Source organism: Belonocnema kinseyi, chromosome 9 (assembly GCF_010883055.1).
Source record: "Belonocnema kinseyi isolate 2016_QV_RU_SX_M_011 chromosome 9, B_treatae_v1, whole genome shotgun sequence".
NCBI lineage: Eukaryota > Metazoa > Arthropoda > Insecta > Hymenoptera > Cynipidae > Belonocnema > Belonocnema kinseyi.
The window spans coordinates 11,707,648-11,726,119 of record NC_046665.1 but is presented as its reverse complement, the minus strand read 5'-3'; the positions used below and the strand labels follow the sequence as shown (position 1 = coordinate 11,726,119).

At 33.7% G+C, this 18,472-nt stretch overlaps 1 protein-coding gene across 13 annotated transcripts in view; it reads right to left on the bottom strand.

The window, feature by feature from the left end:
* LOC117180904 (angiogenic factor with G patch and FHA domains 1) overlaps positions 1-18,472 on the bottom strand; it is a 600,913-nt gene that overhangs the window by 92,622 nt on the left and 489,819 nt on the right. The gene's annotated exons all lie outside the window — the stretch shown is intronic.

The following is an 18,472-nucleotide window of genomic DNA, read 5'->3' as shown; positions in this document are numbered from 1 at the left end:
TTTTGTAACGTGGTAACAAGATGAGAATTGAAAGCAAACTGAATGTTAAATCAAAAAGCATGAAAGAGGGACCTCTTCTTAATATTTTGACACCAAAATCATTTCGATACACCTTACAGACTGCGAGTAAAGCCACCCACGCTTTAACTTGACAGACTGTACGTAGCCCCCGAAAATTGAAAAGTCACCTTACTTTTTGAACACACCTCGTAGACTACTTTGTAACTTTTTTCAATGGCAGGAAATGTAATTTTTCATAAAAATTAAATATTTTGAATGACAGAACTTAGAAGTTTCATCGTGAAATTGGACAATTTTTCAATAAAAAAAAATTTTCTCTTACATGTAAGATTTGTTTTTTAGGTGCTAAAAGTGAAACTCGGCACAATAAAGTGCAGATACTGGCCCAAGCATCGATGGAGGATCGGCAAATATAAATAGCCAAAATAGGCTGCCAGCACTGGCTCAAAATTGGGCCGATTTAAATCAAACATGGTGTGGAGTGGTAAAAATGAAACTTAGCGCAATAAATTGTCGATACTGGGCCAAGCATTGGTGGATGATCGGCAAATTTAAGTGGCTAATATAGGCTGCCAATACTGCCTCAAAACTGGGCCGATTAAAATGCCGATATTGGCCCAATATCGTTAGCCGACTTTAGGCTGCTAAAATTGGACCAACACTGGGCCGTGTATTCAACTCAGGTAATTCGCACTTGGGTATGGATAGAAAAAGATAGAGATATTCATTCTTCCCAAATGCACAATTTGCATCCCACAAACTCTTTTTTTTCCACGCCTTATCCTTCGCGTCTCCTTAGATCTATCTCTTTGTATCACTGACTCTATCTCTTATAGTCATCTTATAATCTATCACTGACTCTATCTCTGGTGGTCCCATGGGACTATATTTTTGTATCCTTCTTGTTCACAACTGCCTATCTTTAGCTATCACAGACTACCCACTATCAACGATAAATCGTTTTAATTAATTTTTTCATATGCGAAAAAACACTTCAAGAGGATGAAACAGCCCCTTTAAAGATAGGGTTCTCAAGTGTCGATTATATAGTTTTTGTATAAAAACCAAATTGATTTCGATCAAACCTACTTTAAAAGTTTCCTTGTGATGAAATATGAATAACGTAATTTTGTCAAAAAAAAAAAAAAAAAAAACAAATTAATGGGGGTGGCCACACCTATAACTTTTTATTTTGTGTCTATGATAATATATACTTTCCATGCACAAAGGAAATTGGGAAGATAGTTATATAACGAAAGAAGTAAAATAGAGACCACAAAAAAAGAATAAAAAAATTAAGCGGTGGTAAACCATCCCTCAATTATGTGTAAAATTTCCAAATATGTCTAAAATCGAGCAAAAAAATCCGAAGAAAATACGTGTTGCATGCAAAAAAAGGATGAAAGTATTTATAGATTTTTAAGAAAAAAAAGAGCATTAAAGATGGTAACTACCCCTAAACTATTTTTACACAAAAAATCATACAAATAATTAAAAAGCATACATAGTTTATAGACAAACAAAATAAGTTCAGGTCAAGTTTATAATATTGTGAATTCTAAACAGTATATCGAAGATGTATTATTCAAACTTTGAACAATAATTATATTCGGCAAAAAAATGTTCAAAACATAGTGATTTCTTACACCACGAACATTAAGTTACAGCGATATTCGTTTGACCTAATATGTCATAATGTCTTTTATAAGAATCATCGAAGCTAAAGTCCACCGGATTTTCGAATTTGCCTACTTTATCTGCAATATATCCGCTTTTATACCATGCATATTTTAAAAGATTAGTGGTCTTGGCGAGGTTAACCGATTATGTACCAAAGACTAATGCTTAAAAATATTATTATTATTCCAAACTCTAAACCCAAATACATAGTTTAAAGGTGAATTTTTCCTGTTGTTCCTGTTGGAATAATATTAAAATTTACATTAAAAATCTCCTTGTTTTGTCGCAAAATAAAATTTATCACAAAATTTACAATAATAGAATAGCTGACAACGAATAATGAGCCCTATCTGTAAAAATATTAAGTAAAGATGATAGTGTATGATTTAATAAAATTTAAAAGTTTTAAATTATTCCAACAGGAATGACATGAAAGATTCTATATTCGTTGTCAGCTATTCTATTATTCCACATTTTGTGATAAATTTTATCCTGCGAAAAAAGGTGATTCATGTACAACAGATCGCATACCTTAAAAATAAACGAGCTTTGAAAATAATGCGTACAAAATATAATTATAAAGGTTAATAATGTGAAATGGTTTAGGGATAGTTACCCTCTTCGATGTTCTTCTTTCTTAAAAATACATAAATACCTTCATCCTCTTTTTTGTGTGCAACAAGTATTTTCTTCTGATTTTTTTGCTCGAGTATAGACATAGGGGGCTACGAAAGTTTTGCAATACAAACGAACCTTTTATGGTTTTTCGAAGTACTTTCCACCGCAGTAAATACACTTTTCAATACGTCGAAACCAGTCATCGAAACAACCCTGCCGCTTTTCTTCAGGAATATCTGCACACGCTTGGTCCCACGCCGTCCAAAGGTCAGTTTCGTTAGTGAATCGACGCCCTTTTAGTTGTTTTTTTACATTCCGGAAAGAAACCAAAGTCACAGGAAGCAAGATCTGGACTGTAAGGAAGGTGAATATACGCTGGTTTTCCAGTACGACCCTATCCACAATGTTGCGTTTCCCAAAGAATACTGCAATCATTCTTTTGTTTACAGTTCGAGACTTCCGCATCTCCACTGGAGTATCCTCATCCTCAAACAGCCAGATCTTGTTTTGTGATTTTGTTCGAATTTTGTTGATTCAAATCTTTTTAGCATTATTTGGCACCACTTTACTCTAACTGCCATTTGCTCCTCGGTCAAAGCATGTGGTACCCATAACGTACAATCCTTCCTAACATGTAAATGTTCATGCAGATTTCGATGGACTGCTGGTGCACTAATGTGAAACATTTGCTCTATCTGCCAGTACGTGATTCTTCTATTATCATTTATTAGATTATTCACAGACGCAATGTTTTCCGATGTCACCACTTTTGGCGGTCGACCTGAGCGCGAGTGATCCGCGAGACCGAAATTTCCCCTTTCGAACTGTTTGTAACATCAGAAAATTGTTGTGCGATGCGGACAATCCTTACCGAATACCGGAGACATTTCCTCAAAACTTTGGTCTACACTTAAACCGCGAGAAAAGTTGTATCGAATTATCGCACGATATACTTCCTTTGTCCACCACGCCATTTCTCAATCGTTCCGGGCTGCGTGCTTAGACTGTACTGAGACCTGAGTCAACAGGTTTCCTCTTCCTACCTAATTTTTGACGATCTTTCTAATGACGCAAGGATCATCTCTCTTCTTCTAATAGGTTTCGCGTATTGAAAAACTTTCGAAGCGCCCTACGTAGAAACCAAACAAAAAGTATTTAGGGGTAGCTATTCCCATTGATTTAACAAACAAATTATAACTTTTTCTTCCTATTAATTTAGAAATTCTCAGCGTATTTAAAAATATGTAGGGGTGGTTTACCCCCGCGTGATTTTTTATTCACGTTGGGTGGAAACTATTTTACTTCCTTCGTTCTAAAACTGATTTCCCAATTTTTGTGTGCATGGAAAGTATATATTATTATATACACAAAATAACAATTTTTAGGGATGGCCACCCTCATTAATTTCTTTCAACCACCTTCATTTTTTGTTGTTGAGTTAATTACGTTATTCATCTTTCATCATGAGGAAACTTTTCCAATAGCTTTGATCGAAATTAAGTTGGTTTTTATAAACAAAAATATACAATCGACACTTGAGATCCCTATCTTTGAGGGGTTGTTTCACCTCCTTGAAGTGCTCTTCGCAAATAAAAAAAATAGGTGTGGCTTAGTTTTTCCAGCACTACAATATATATCAGGGAGAACCAAATCGGCAAGGGAAACCTGGAATGCCTTCCTTGTAAGTCAGGGATTTACGTCAAATAGCGCGTGCCTTGCCAAGGATTGACGTGTATAAGCGGAGGATTCGTTTGGATAGAACGACTAGAATTCAAGAAGATAGGGCTATCTCATATTTAAAAAAGGATATAAATGGAACCACTTGGACAGGAAAATAGGTGTTAAAAAGATAGACGAAATTTTGGTTTGCCCAACGAAAAGAAAAGGATAGAAGTGGATAAGGGGATGATTGATTTAGATAGAAAAACTGGGATTCAAAAAGATAAGGCTATGAATTACCTAACGGATAGAAAAAGATAAGCGTGGATAAGCGAAGCATTTATTTGGACAGAAACACTAGAATAGGGATTGGGAGTGGAAAGAAAAAGATACATGTGTATAAGTGGGGGTAGACATGGATAGAAAGATTGGGATTTCATAAAAAAGACGTGATTGTAGATTGACAGAAAGGTAAAAAATGATCGAAGGGATAGACCTGGGATCAAGATGAATACATCGGTTCTTTCCGTTTCAATCTTAAAGATAGAAAATGATTCAAACGGATAGAGACTCTATCCATTTACTTCCAGCATGGCAATGTTTGCTATTTGTTCACCAGTGAAACTCCGGAATTTCACTGGTTACCCAGTGACAAAACAGGATACTGTTTCAAACAATATCTGTTTCACTGGTTCAGCGTTTAAGAGAGCACATGTAAATTAATATTATGTTGTAGATTGTAATTATTTTTGTCGTAGTTAAGCCGTTTTCTGGGTATCCATAACGAAAACTATCTAATACAATTCAAAATGAAATTCCCACAGTGTTTTTAAGAAAAAAATTAAAATTACATGATATAATGTTAGAATTTAGTAGCAAATGATAAATAGTGAACAACAATCCAAAAGTATCAAAGAAAAACCTGACGAATCTGCACATAAACGTTTAAATTCTCTCTTAAATTAAGCCGGTGTAATTTGAAAAAAGCACCATCGAATATACCGGTGATGCCAAATAATAGATTCGACCAATCATACAGAACTCCGCGCGGCCAAGTCATAAACCTCCAGTTGTCTGGTACGCGAATGTCGTCGATGTAGCCTTTGTATTTCTTTAATTACAACGGCCTTGATTGTGTACTCACGTTAGTGTTAGAAATAATTGGGACCTGACTGCAATAAGCTGTGTACATAATAATTTTCGCTTGAAAGTGGGGCTGGCCCTTGGCCACTTGGACAGTTCCTTCCCCGTTTCCTCCCCATAAAACAGGTTTGCGAGATATTCGATATTCATCCAGGAAACTTAGGCGAATAGATACGATATTCCTAATATTTTTCATTTATATTTTCTGAATGTTGTACATTTCTTACTGACAGCAAAACTAATTGATAGTAACGACAAAAGGAATGTAAAGTTTCTATGAACAGTGTTCATTCATGGAAATTTTCTCCACGTATCACGCTTTCATCCAGAAAACCTACTAGACTGGATACGATGGATCATCATTATAACAGTTAGCATTAATTTAATTGTAAATTAAATTCTTTTCTTATTGGTAAAAATCACGATTAAGGCTCAGCGTAAACGGATGCGATCATTCAAATACTGAATCTTGCGGAAATTTATTTTTAGGTATACAAATTATATTACGAGATAAAAAATATGAACAGAGGTTTTTAAAAATATTGATCCTCTGATCTTCAGTGTTCAGCCAATCGGGAAAACCGTGAATCCGACCAACGAATGAACGACTATAATACAAAGAAACTTGGTTAGAAAAGACCGAAGTTTTGCATAATATATCTTAAGTAATTTATGCTTTCCTAAAAATAATAATAACAATAATGCAATTAATATCAGGTCGTAAACCAAAAAGTAAGAAGAAAAATGAAGGATACACCGAACAATTCAAAATTAAAATACTTTTCTGGTTTTAAACTAATAAATTTACATATTATATAATAATTATGACGTTAAAATAAAAATCTGATTTAAATTGTCTTTATCTATTGTATAGTTAATTCATTGTAATGTTTTAAAATCTTTTATAATATATCTTTTAATATATCTTTTAATATATATATATTAATATAATATATTTAATATATCTTTTAATATCTTTTAATATATCTTATCTTTTATAATATATTTTATAATATATATTTAATGAATAAAGTTTTAATTTCGTATATCATTTTTACATTTCTATAACAGATGTTTATTTCGAATGAAGGTCTTAAAAGCGATAAAGGGGTCTGGATAATATATTGAAATTTATGTGATCTTTTTATACATAAGTTGAATAATATCTTATTAATAATATTTTTGTTACTTCATTATTTCAAAGACATGTAGCTAGTATTATTAAAATCTGTATTAAAAGCGGTTGCACGAAATTTATATTCGAAAATACCGCTATTACTGCTGTTAGGTTGGTAGTGAATTAGCAGCGCTGAAGTGCGCATGTGAAGCATGCGCACCAAAGAGTCTGGCTTAAAGCCTTCTGGCTAAGCGTTTATGTTCCGATACGACATTCCTTTATCCTTTTTATACATATTTTTTCAAGTTGTACTTTTTTTTATCAAAAGTAAAAATAATTTTTAATAACGGAAAAATAAATTAAAACTTTTAAGAATAAATTTCATCAATGTAACTTTTCCCACGTTAATTTTTTACTCAAGAAAACCTACACGGCAAGATACGATATTCCTAATATATCTGATTTTTGATTTTTTGAAAGTTGTAATTTTTTATAGAAAGTAAAAATAATTTTTAATAATGGCAACAGTAATGTAAAATTTGTAAGAATAATTTTAATTTAGGACAATTTTCACCACGTTTCACGTTTTCATACAGAAAGCCTAGACAACTAAATACGATATACCTAATATTTTTTATTTATATTTTTTGAAAGTGTAATTTTTTTTATTAAAAGCAAAAATAATTTTTAATAAATGCAACAGTAGTCGATGAAGTTTTTGAAAATTAGTGAAATTCTGAAAATTTTGAAATTAAAAAAAAAATATATAAATTTTTAATATTTTGGTGATTTCGTAGAGTACAGATCTGCCCCCCACTTCGAATTTCCCAGAGTACAGACCAATCCCCACGACGAATTTCCCAGAGTACAGGTCAACCCCTTACTCCGCATTACCCAGAGTACAGACCAACCCCCACTCCAAATTCCGGATTCATTTGAGATTGGTTACTCTACCTTATTGATCTTATCGTGATAATGAAAAATGTAAAATAATAGAAGAATAAATTTTACTTTAAATTATATAGGCGCACGTATTTTTATATTTTAATGTTTGTCGACTTTTAACGCAAAGCGAATTTTGTAGAAATATTACAATTAAAAAGTAAAACCAATCAATTTTGTTAATACTGCAAGTGTATGATTATTATAATCTATGTTTGCGACTGATCACGTACTGATACTGATACTGCCAATCCATTTTTTCTCAATGACAAGTCATTCTGGCTATTTCGCTATGTGGCACATCATGCACACCGTGTGTGGACAAAATGGTGACTTACGTACGATCTGCAAGTCCTGTGGGCACTGTGTCGGTACGCCGAAAAAAATATGCGACTATATTAGTTCAATAATACCTTGGACTAATACGCTTCGCATAGATTAGAACTCTGTAGGTAAAAAAGTGGAACTGGATCTCTTCACTTAATTTGTAATTTTATCGATTTGAGTATATACCGAACTACATCGATTAAGTAAGTATTGACATGGGGCCGTTTTTTATGTAGGACTCGCATCATTCATAAGTTGAAAATCAGCTGTTCTAAAACATCGAGACATACACTGTTCCACTTTTGTATCGGGTACGTAACGAAATCTGAATCACAACGCGTTAGTAAGACAGAACTTTTACGATTTAAAATACTAGACGCGCTTCGTGTAAACAACGAGTACCTGCGCTTATAAAATTGCGAAAACGGAGCAGCTCTATGTATGAAATGCTCACATTGAAGTATCAAACGGTGCTAGGTGGGGCGAAGCAGTGCGCTGTGTTAAGGCGCCGGACAATATGTGTTGGGAAAAATTAAACACTAATTATTCAAATATCAAATCTTGCGTGCTGTCAAATTTAAATGACACACGTCAATAATTAAAGTTACAAACATCGTTGATGCAATAAAGTGCGCGAGTTAAGGATGATGAACGGTTAAAGTTGCGATAATGCTGTAATGAGATAGTTTCAGATATAGAACACTATCGGATCAATCAAGGAACGCCAGCTGATCGAATGAAGTAAGATTTAGATTGTTCGCAATGTAAAATGCCAGACGATTGTTAATCTAATTTTGCATGTCCTGCAACTACGCAACTAATCGCGCACCAGTATTATTACGTAATCAGTAGCAACATAGATTACAATAATTATACACTTGCAGTATTAACAAAATTGATTGGTTTTACTTTTTAATTGTAATATTGCTACAAAATTCGCTTTGCGTTAAAAATCCACAAACTTCAAAATATACAAATACATATGCCTATATAATTTAAAGTAAAATTTATTCTTCTATTATTTTACATTTTTCATTATCACGAGCTTTTCGTTCGAAAATTATATCACACAAATTAGTAAACAAAAGTTTAAAACATTAGTAGTTTTTAGGTTACTAAATAAAAATTCTTGTAAATAACATAAAAATGAGAAAGCATTTTTTTTAAATCAAACTACGTATTCATTTAAAAAAAATTATTAATCTAATAAAATACGCGAAAAAAATACAATTTCTTAATTAGTCACAAAAAGTGAACTACTAAATAAAATTAAAAACTGTTTGCTATGTATAAACTTATAGCAAAGTCCGAAAAAATGAGAAGTTATGCCTCCAAATTGATTAAAAAATTTCTAAGATACGGATGTGAAAAAATGTTGGGTTTTAGGTTATAAAAATAAAACGGTTTTACATAACCTAAAAATTTTAACGCTTAAATGAAAAAATTAAAGCTGCTTCAAACACATTTGAGTCTATAGAGGTGCATTTACTTTAAAGTCATAAAAAATGGAAAAGACTGATACGTCAAAATCGTTTTTAGGTTATAAAATGAACATAACCTAAAGATTATTCAAATATTTTTCTTCAGCCGCCTTCGTTGTGCAAAATCGAAGAAAATAAGACTTGTGAGATACAAATCGGTCAAAGCGTTGGCGAGATATGGTGAGCGACACACACACACAGAATTTTTATAAACACTACATTTTGACTCCCACAACCTCAAAACATGTTTCTCTGATGTTTTATCGGAATCCAAAAAATGTATTATCACAAAGCTTCCTCTATGAGGAAGAAATCAATCAAAATCGCTTTTAGATTAGAAGTTAAATAGCCAAAATTGATGAAGTTGAAGACCTCATAACAATAGGAAAATGATCCTCTTTCTGTTTATAAACTTTTATAAATGGAAATCTTTTTCATATATTAAAGATTTTTTAAATTATATATTAATAATTTTCACAATAAGTCGATTATTTTTCAAAAAACTACTTTTACTACAAGTTAATGAAATTGATTTTTTTATGATAATAATTTTGGTTTAAGGCATGTTTATAGCACGTTTTTACAATGGGCCGATGCCCATTGTAAAATTTTTCATTTAACCTGATGGAATGCAAATGAATACCTTAGTTGTATACTAATAAATATGTTTATTTCCTATGAATATTGGGAGTTGCGTGAAGCGTATATGTGTGTCTATGAGCACGGCGAACGACATTCCAAAGCTAGAACCCAAAGCACAATCTTAGCGACACCGGCATTCAAGCTGTGCACATGTATCGACTGTATAAGTAATTATATTGCGCTCTTATACCTTACAATAAATAAGGGGTGATATTTAACTGTTGTAAACAACATTACGTTTACCTTCTTCATAAGTGAAACAAAAAGTGAATTGCCGGTGTTTACGAAAAAATATATACAAATACTTAAAATACGTACGAAGTGCCTAGTCCACATAAATGATTCGTGCATTTCAAAGTTTATGCATTATACATCAATGTAGTGCAATGGCACCTCCAGAGGACACAGTGGCTGCCACAGTCACCTCACCTACAGTACACACTGTATTTAAAATTGAATCTTTTGATAGTACAAGATTCTGCTGGAACTATTGGATCAAAAAGCATTCGAATTAGTCAAAGAACATATATGCTCATCAAATTTACTTGAACATTTCGATCAAAAATTGCTATTCATTTTAACAATAGATGCATCGTCATACGGCGTTGGCTCGGTATTGTCACATGAATATTCAAATGTCACGGAAAGGCCAATATTTTTTGCTTTTCAAACACTTAGAAATACACAACAAAAATATGCCCAAATCGATAATGAAGTATATAGTATTATTTTTGAAGTACAAAAATTTTATCAATACCTTTACTGTCGTAACTTCACTCTACTTACAAACCATAGATATTTCCTAGAAATTTGTAATCCAAACAAAGCTTCACCAATATTAAGTACAACTAGAATGCAGCATTACGCTTTAAGAGCTTTTGATTTTGATATTAAATACATCAAGCTTCCTAAGTTAACTATTTTGTTCAATTTTACAGTTTTACAATTTCATCATTCCTCAAAGTTGAATCTTTCCCACTTTTAACATGCTTTGTTTCGATTAATTAATTTTGTAATATTAATATTTTAATATTTTAATTATTTTATAACCTTAAACGATATATGTATACTTTTTTATTATAGTTGAGTTATCAGCCGTCAGCCGTATAATTTATTCACATGTTATACTATTTCTTCAACGTTTTTGTATAATGTTCGGGGCACTCTTACTTTAGAGAAGCCATTCTCTGTATTCCACTTTTTATTACTGAAGAGCAGATTCCCTGTTACTTTCGACTCGTCATGTAGCAATTACGTCGTTTTTTTAAGTACCACATGTACTTTCATGCTTATTAAACATTCATAACTCTGAACAGTATGCAGCTTATGTTCTCGCATGCGATATCGTATTGGAATTTTACATAAAGCAAAAAGAAATCTTTGCGCACCTACCCATGGAAACGACACCGGCATGGCCTTCAAACACCAAAATGGACAGGCCAATCTCGGTCAGAACAAGTTGCTCCAGCTCCAACAAAACTAAAAAACCGCTTTCATGTCAAACGGACAACATTTTGCACAAATAGCTGCTCAGTTTACCAAGCTATAAAATAACCGGGTAGATTCTTATCGCGTCTCTAGAATAGTTCGGCAAGTCCAAACTTGAATTTTTAGGTTGCATGAGCAACCAGGATGGTTGTTTACCCTCGTCAGAAAAGGTTCAAGCATTTTTCGAGTTTCCTCGGCCCAAAACTATGGTCGAGCTCCGCCATTTCCTCGGTATGCTTAACTTTTACAGGCGCAGCTTGCCTTGCATAGCTGGAGCTCAAGCTCCGTTATATCAGTTTCTTTGCAACTCTCGCGAGAACGACAAGCGAAAAATCCCATTTGGTATTAAAAGCGAGGCCGCATTTGAACGGTTCGAACGCCACCTAGCTAATGCTTCTCTCCTAGTTCATCTTAACTCGCGACACTGAAACTCGACTCGTGAGACGGACGCGTTCGACTTTGAGATGGGAGCGCCGCTGAAGCAAAAGATTGGAGAGGATTGGAGGCCATTAGTTTTTTTCTCGCGAAAATTTACTCTGTCACAACGCAACACAGGCCGCTCATTTTTGCGTTCTTTCAGCGCACGGAGAAGGCATCCCAACGCCAACAAAGGCAAAACTCTTACATTTCTCAGTTAAACACATCGATAGAATACCTACCAGGTCCTGAGAACGTGGTAGTAGACACTCTTCCGCAAGTCGAAACTATCCGGTTGCCAACCGAGTTAAGACTTATCGAGCTCGCTGAGGGCCAGACCGCCGACAACAAACTTAAGGTGCTCATAAATGACCCAGAATTCTCTTCAAACTTTAAAAAACTTTCGTGAGGTCCCGAACATGATATATCTAACATTCTATGAGTCGCAATATCAAGGCCTGGTTTAAGTCAGGCCATGACTGCCAACAGGTAAAGATATCTAGACACAACTCGCTTTCAACAGCAAAATTAACAGAGTCACACAGTTGCTTCCAACACGTACGCATGAACATAGTCGGCCCACTGCTAGATAGCAATAGCTTTAAATACTATCTCACAATCATAGATAGATTTTCGCGATGGCTCCAGGCCGTGCCCCTCCAGAACATCGAGGCATAACCGTTTGTCGAGCTTTTATCGATCAATGGATCTCACGGTCTGTTTCATGTAAGATTCTGTCCACAATTTTGAATATTTTGTCTGATTTCTTGCATACGTCTTCTAAATATTACTATCTCGACTTGGACGAAGCCGATTTTTGGATAAAATATTTATATTTCGTTTAATAATCAAATTGGAGAGACCAATGGAGAAAAATTGTAGTAACGCTCAGTGTAGCCGTGTGTGGATTCTCGCAGCACTCTCCATCGACCGTTGTAAAACTCACCAGGCAGACTCCTTCGAGGGCATTGAATTGCTCGTAAATGTTGACCATTTCATTATTATGAGATTCCGGCCAGTTATAAAAACTGAAATCGGGAATATATGGCTTGAATCAATTGTAATTAGCAGAATTAGTTTATTGTCATAATTTGAAGAAATTGAATAAAATATTCATGAAAATCGGTTAATATTTGCAGTAATAATGGAAACATTGAACTATATAAAAAAGTGTAACTTTTGCAGAAAACATGACACGTACTCCCTCAATCTGAATAATAAGTATTCAATTAAAAAGTACTGATTAAGAAGTCTGATTAACTTCGAATTATAAGCCTTACTAAGTTAATTATCAGTTTTCTAGTTAATCTTATGAGAAAATCTTACTAACGCAGTTAGTGAACGACTTTCCTCGATAAAAATTATCATTTTAATTTTGTGCACTTGAATTTTAAATAACTAAAATTTAGATAAGATGGAGATGTTTATATTTAATTCAAACACAGTATGAGGTTAAAGATGTGAGTGGTAAATACTTTATCTTTATATAATTTTCACATAATCTTTTCAATGCATGACAATTTATACTTTAAAAACCACTGTGTTAGTTTTTACGAAGAAACCAAAAACTATGCGTCTTATCCGAAAATTATTCATAACAAATTTGTATGAGTTTTCGCTCTTTTTGTAAGAGCAACTTTAATCCATTAATATTTTTCATAGCTTGCGTCGTTCCTCCAAAAATTTTACTTTTTTCGTATCTTGTGCAGTTTTACAGCAAAGAAGAATTTTCGATGTTTGATTATTTTTAGTACCACCAGTATTGCATTGTCGATGTTTAAAAAAATGCAAAAAGTTGTTGTGATAATCTTGTGCGGCTTTCAAACAGCAACGTTGTTTGTATCGAAAAAGTCATAAGGATAAATCGATCGAGTTTCCGAGTCCAAAATTTTATTGTGTTACTTCTAATGCTGTTTTTACAAATGAATCAAAAAGTACTAGTCAGATAAAACAGTGATTAATAAAAAATTTGTACATCTTCTTGGGGTGATTTGTATGGCTTAAAGTGTTCAAATTTTATTTATTTTTTTTATTTTTAAGATATTCTAACTCTGATAACTTTCTTAATCAGTACTATTTAATTTAATACTTATTATTTAGGTTGAGGGAGTAGTAAAAAGAGAATTAATCGACTAAAATTGTGCACCCCAAGAAGATGTACAAATTTGTTATTAATCACTGTTTTGCGGGACTCAAAGTTTTTGATTCATTCGTAAAAAACAGCATTCAAAATAATACAAGTGTCAATGAAGTGTTCAGAAAATGAGAATAATAAATCTGTAATTCAAGGATGCTGCCACATGTGTAAAAAACATAAATTGTAATCATTTACCCGTTTATATATGGATAAAGTATTTACCACTCACATCTGTAACCTCATATTGTGTTTGAATTAAATATAAACATCCTCATCTTATATCTATGTTCATTATTTGAAATTCAAGTGAACAAAATTAAAATGATCATTTTTATAGAGCAAAGTCGTTTACTAACAGCTTTAGTAAGATTTTCTCACAAGATTAACTAGAAAACTGATAATTAATTTAGTATGGCTTATTATTCAAAGTTAATAACACTTCTTAATCAGTACTTTGTAATTGAATATTCATTATTCAGATTGAGGTAGTAGATGTCAAGTTTTCAGAAAAGGGTAGACTTTTGTATATAGATCAATGCTTCCATTATCACTGCAAATATTAACCGATTTTCATTAATCTTTTTCTCAATTTCTTCAAATGATGTCAATAAACTAATTCTGCTAATTACGATTAAATCAAGCCATACCTTCCTGATTTGAATTTTTGTAACTGGTCTGCATCTCATAACAATGAAAGGGTCATTATTTACGAGCAGTTCTATGCGTTCCAGGGTGTCTGACTCGCGAGTATGGAAGAAATCTGAAAAAATATTCAAAATTGCAGACAGAATCTTACATTTCTTTTCATAACTCTAATAAATCCCCTTGAAGCAGCAATCATGTGTCATGCAGATAACAAATCTATTCGTGTTCGGCACCACTCTTAGAATACCTCGGACGTTCGTTCTGCCCGACGACTTTTTATTAAACCCACATATGTTCATGGAAGTATTGCGTGAGTTTGTGCGCAAGGTGAAGCCGGTGCCCTTTGTTCAAAAATACTATCGAGCATCGATATACAGGTCCATATACCATTTAAAGTAGAACTTTAGACCGAGTTTACGAAATTGATGTAAACAGTTCTCCTAGCCAGGTTTCAGTCGAAAATATAAAACCAGCGTATTTCGCACGCGAGGACAATGAGCTACTACTTCAAATAGACCGTGTCTTATATAAGATCAGGTTTGTCGACCCACCTATACGCCAAATAAAAATTTTAAATCTTACGCTCTGTATCCATATTCATTTTTAAGGGCGCCAGCATACGCATATATGCTCCTAACTATTAAACTAGCTCTTATTGTATTTTGAATTAATGAATTGCGTGCTAAAGTGTGTCATCGTATTTAAAATACATGTTTATATCCTACGTGTTCTTTGTATATAGCTAACAATCGGGGGGGGGGGGCAATTGGAATTCACTACTGTAATTCTTAAAGTCACTTTCATAACCATCGTAACACGCCTATTACCTGCTAGTAATTTATAGTGATATACCTAGCGGTATTCGTACCGTAGAGTTTTCACTCTACGTCGTATAGCACGAGACTAAGTGGGCACGTAGTCTCCCGCCTTAAAGTTAGTTGGTAGCCACAGAGCCTGACATTAACATCTCTTTCTGGTGCGTCTTGCATCAATGCCTTTATGCTTAAAATAAATGCTGTTAAAGTCCTGACCGATTCGAGGAAAATATATTGGAGTTAGATACATATTCTGGGTATTGTTAAATTCCAAATGGGTCTAAATCGCGAAAAGTTGTAAAGAAGTATAAAATGTTTATAAAATGGGCCAGATTTTGTTACATACGGCTTTTTAAGGTCACTGATTATGAATCCGATGTCCGAAATTCCGAGAACAAAATGGTAAATTTAGTATGGCGGACGAGTATGCTCAATTTCTTGATTTCTTTTCAATATTGGTATAATGGGGTTTCCAAAGTCGATGAAGATGAATACAAAGTCAAAAACTACAAAAAAATAAAGGATCCAATATGGCAGGCGAGTATTTAAAATTAATTTTTGACTGCTTTTAAAATTGGTTCCAGAGGGTTTTAAGGTCGCTGATTACGAATCTAATGTCAAAATAAATAAATAAAAAAAGATGGCGAATCCAATATGGCGGGGAAACTTATTTCCAACTAATTTTCACTGTTTTATGTAAGTACGTATAACCTTTTTGTGTTTTCCGGTTAACTCAACATTAGATTTCAATTCAGTATTAATTTCCTTTTGCACAGTTTTATATATTTGAATTCTTTTGTCAATAAGGTGTCCTTTTAAAAGGTGGAAAAGATCCTTCGCGTAATACTGAGTTTATATCCTGAGTCTAAAATACAAATAAAATAGAAAATTTGTCAATGTACTATATAATATAAATGCAACCAACTCTCAATTTTTTTTAAACTTGATAAACTTAAACTGGAGACAGAGAAGCAGCCAGAGGCAGAAAAAACTTCATTGCCTCTAACAATATATGTCTCATCAGCAAGCTCGAACCACTTTTAGTTTGGAACACTGTGTTGCTGTCAATTGCTCGTAACTACCTTTTATGCAATAAAAATGTTTTAATAGCCCATGATTTATTTCGAACCTAAATAACTTTCTGTGCCTCACTCACGTTGCACAATAAATAACGACTTTTTTCAATGCTTGACGCACAATCGCAGTCGAATGTTGTTTCAGTAGCTTTTGCAAACATGATTTTTCGCACTCTACTACTACATTCGAAGTAATTAGTTTCAGAACGCTTTCGATACATTTTGTGTTCAGTTTCCGGAATTGGATGGTCCCAAGGGTCCTATAAGGGAATAAATTCAGAGAATCGAATAGAAAAAAATATATTTATTCGGATTTTAGCCAGCTTTTTCGGATTTGTTCCAACTGCGCGCCAGCCAGTTCCGAACAGTAGGTAACTGTTCTATCAGGAAGGATTTCTCAAGTCCCTGTTTACTGGAAATAATAAAACATTCTAGACATTTTTACGAGATCTCCGGCGATTTTCTATACATTTTTGTACTTTAAAGCCTTCTCTCGGCACCAACATTGTTATTACCCCAAAAATGACATTACCCCCCCCCCCCAGTATCATACGAAATTAACTTCATACTACCATGAACGGGTTCGTACTGAATAATACGGTAATTTATAATTTGAATGTAGGACAAAGTCCAAATTCAAATTACCCTACGAAATATAATGTAAATTCAGAAATACTTTCACATTGGTTATATTGTAGTAATCGATGCGATTAGCATAACTGGTTAGCACAACCTTTCTACCAATCTAGAAAACTAGTATAATATAAAGTGGTTTTTTCAACTGAGTTAAAATTTTCACAGTCCATATAAGGCTTGAGGTGGTGGAGAGCAGGATGTATTTATATAATTCCCATTATCGAAAACTCATATTGGTGAGAAATTTTTTTTCAATAGCGTTCAGTAAATGTATCTTTTGTTGATCTGATGCCATGACATATGGTATCATCCATTCCACGTGATCTTGTCAAGAGAAGTTCATGCGTTGCGTTATCAACGATTTTTGAAAGGCCAATGCAAATCCTAGGATCATATTGAGTGGTATAGTGATATCAAACTGTCCGTCGTCATTAGTGAAACGTTTTGTTCCATCAGGGATATCGAGCCGTCCTGTATTCTGCATGAAATAACTTTCTGCAGGGTTAAGTTAAACGTAGCCTTTTAAGGTGCTAGTTAGACTGCCATGTTTGCAATGATCAATCTCAATACGATTAATTTCATAGTGAATTTCATCAAACAGGAGTTTTCCATACACATATAGTGAACTCTTGCTAGGCAGTATACACAAATCTTGATACTGGACAGCAATTCAAGTTCAACCGCTGTTGTTGAATGATGATAAGGCATAAGACTAATGTGCATGAATCTCATTGTGAGCTACGTACTAATAAAATCTCATTAATGCTGAAATGTTCAGTATTTCTTCTATTTTGATTGCAACAGACGGAGATGATGAATATCTCGAATGGACGTTTTATTTTCTTTTTTCACGAGGTCTGATAGACAAAAATGTGTGACACCGAGAACGTTCTTAGGTGTTAGCGCCTTACGTGCCGTTTAAGAAATGGCTTGTGTTTGGCATGCTGACTCTTATATATACTCCTTTGTAATTGTCAATATGACATTTAGTAGTGTTGCTATAACTTTCCCTCGTAAATTCACCAAATCTCTGTCCTTGATCAACTATGCGGAAATGAATTTGATACATTGACTTCACGGCGAGTTAGAGATAAATAATGTGTGACGCTACTGAAGATTTTATATCTAGGTGGCACAACAGGAAAGAATTCATGAATCGCGTGCACTTTGCGACAGTTGATGCAAGCTTTCATAGTTATACTGAATTTAACCCATAGAGCATTCACTTTGAGAATAGCTTCGAGTAGATCAGAATTATGAGTCTTATTGGCTTTAATAACACGTGGTGTAAATCCCAACACACGTCCAATAGAATCGCGTGGTTGAAAGTTCACTTTACGATCATACGATATTGTAATGCCCTCAACTGCTACAGCCTTCTGGATATAACTCCCAATGTGTTCAATCTCGCCAGTAAGTATGAACACCACTTGATCACTGACATAGATTTTATTCTTTCCAGTGTTAACCTTAGGAGTCGCATTGAATGTGAGTAGTTGAACGAGTCCAAGTACATAGTTCTTATAGTAAAAGAGTTTTTATTGGAGGAAAATACTCTGCCAGAAAAAAATGTCAGCAATTCGAGTTCGCGGCTAGGATTATTTAAGCAGTGAATTATTTACATAATT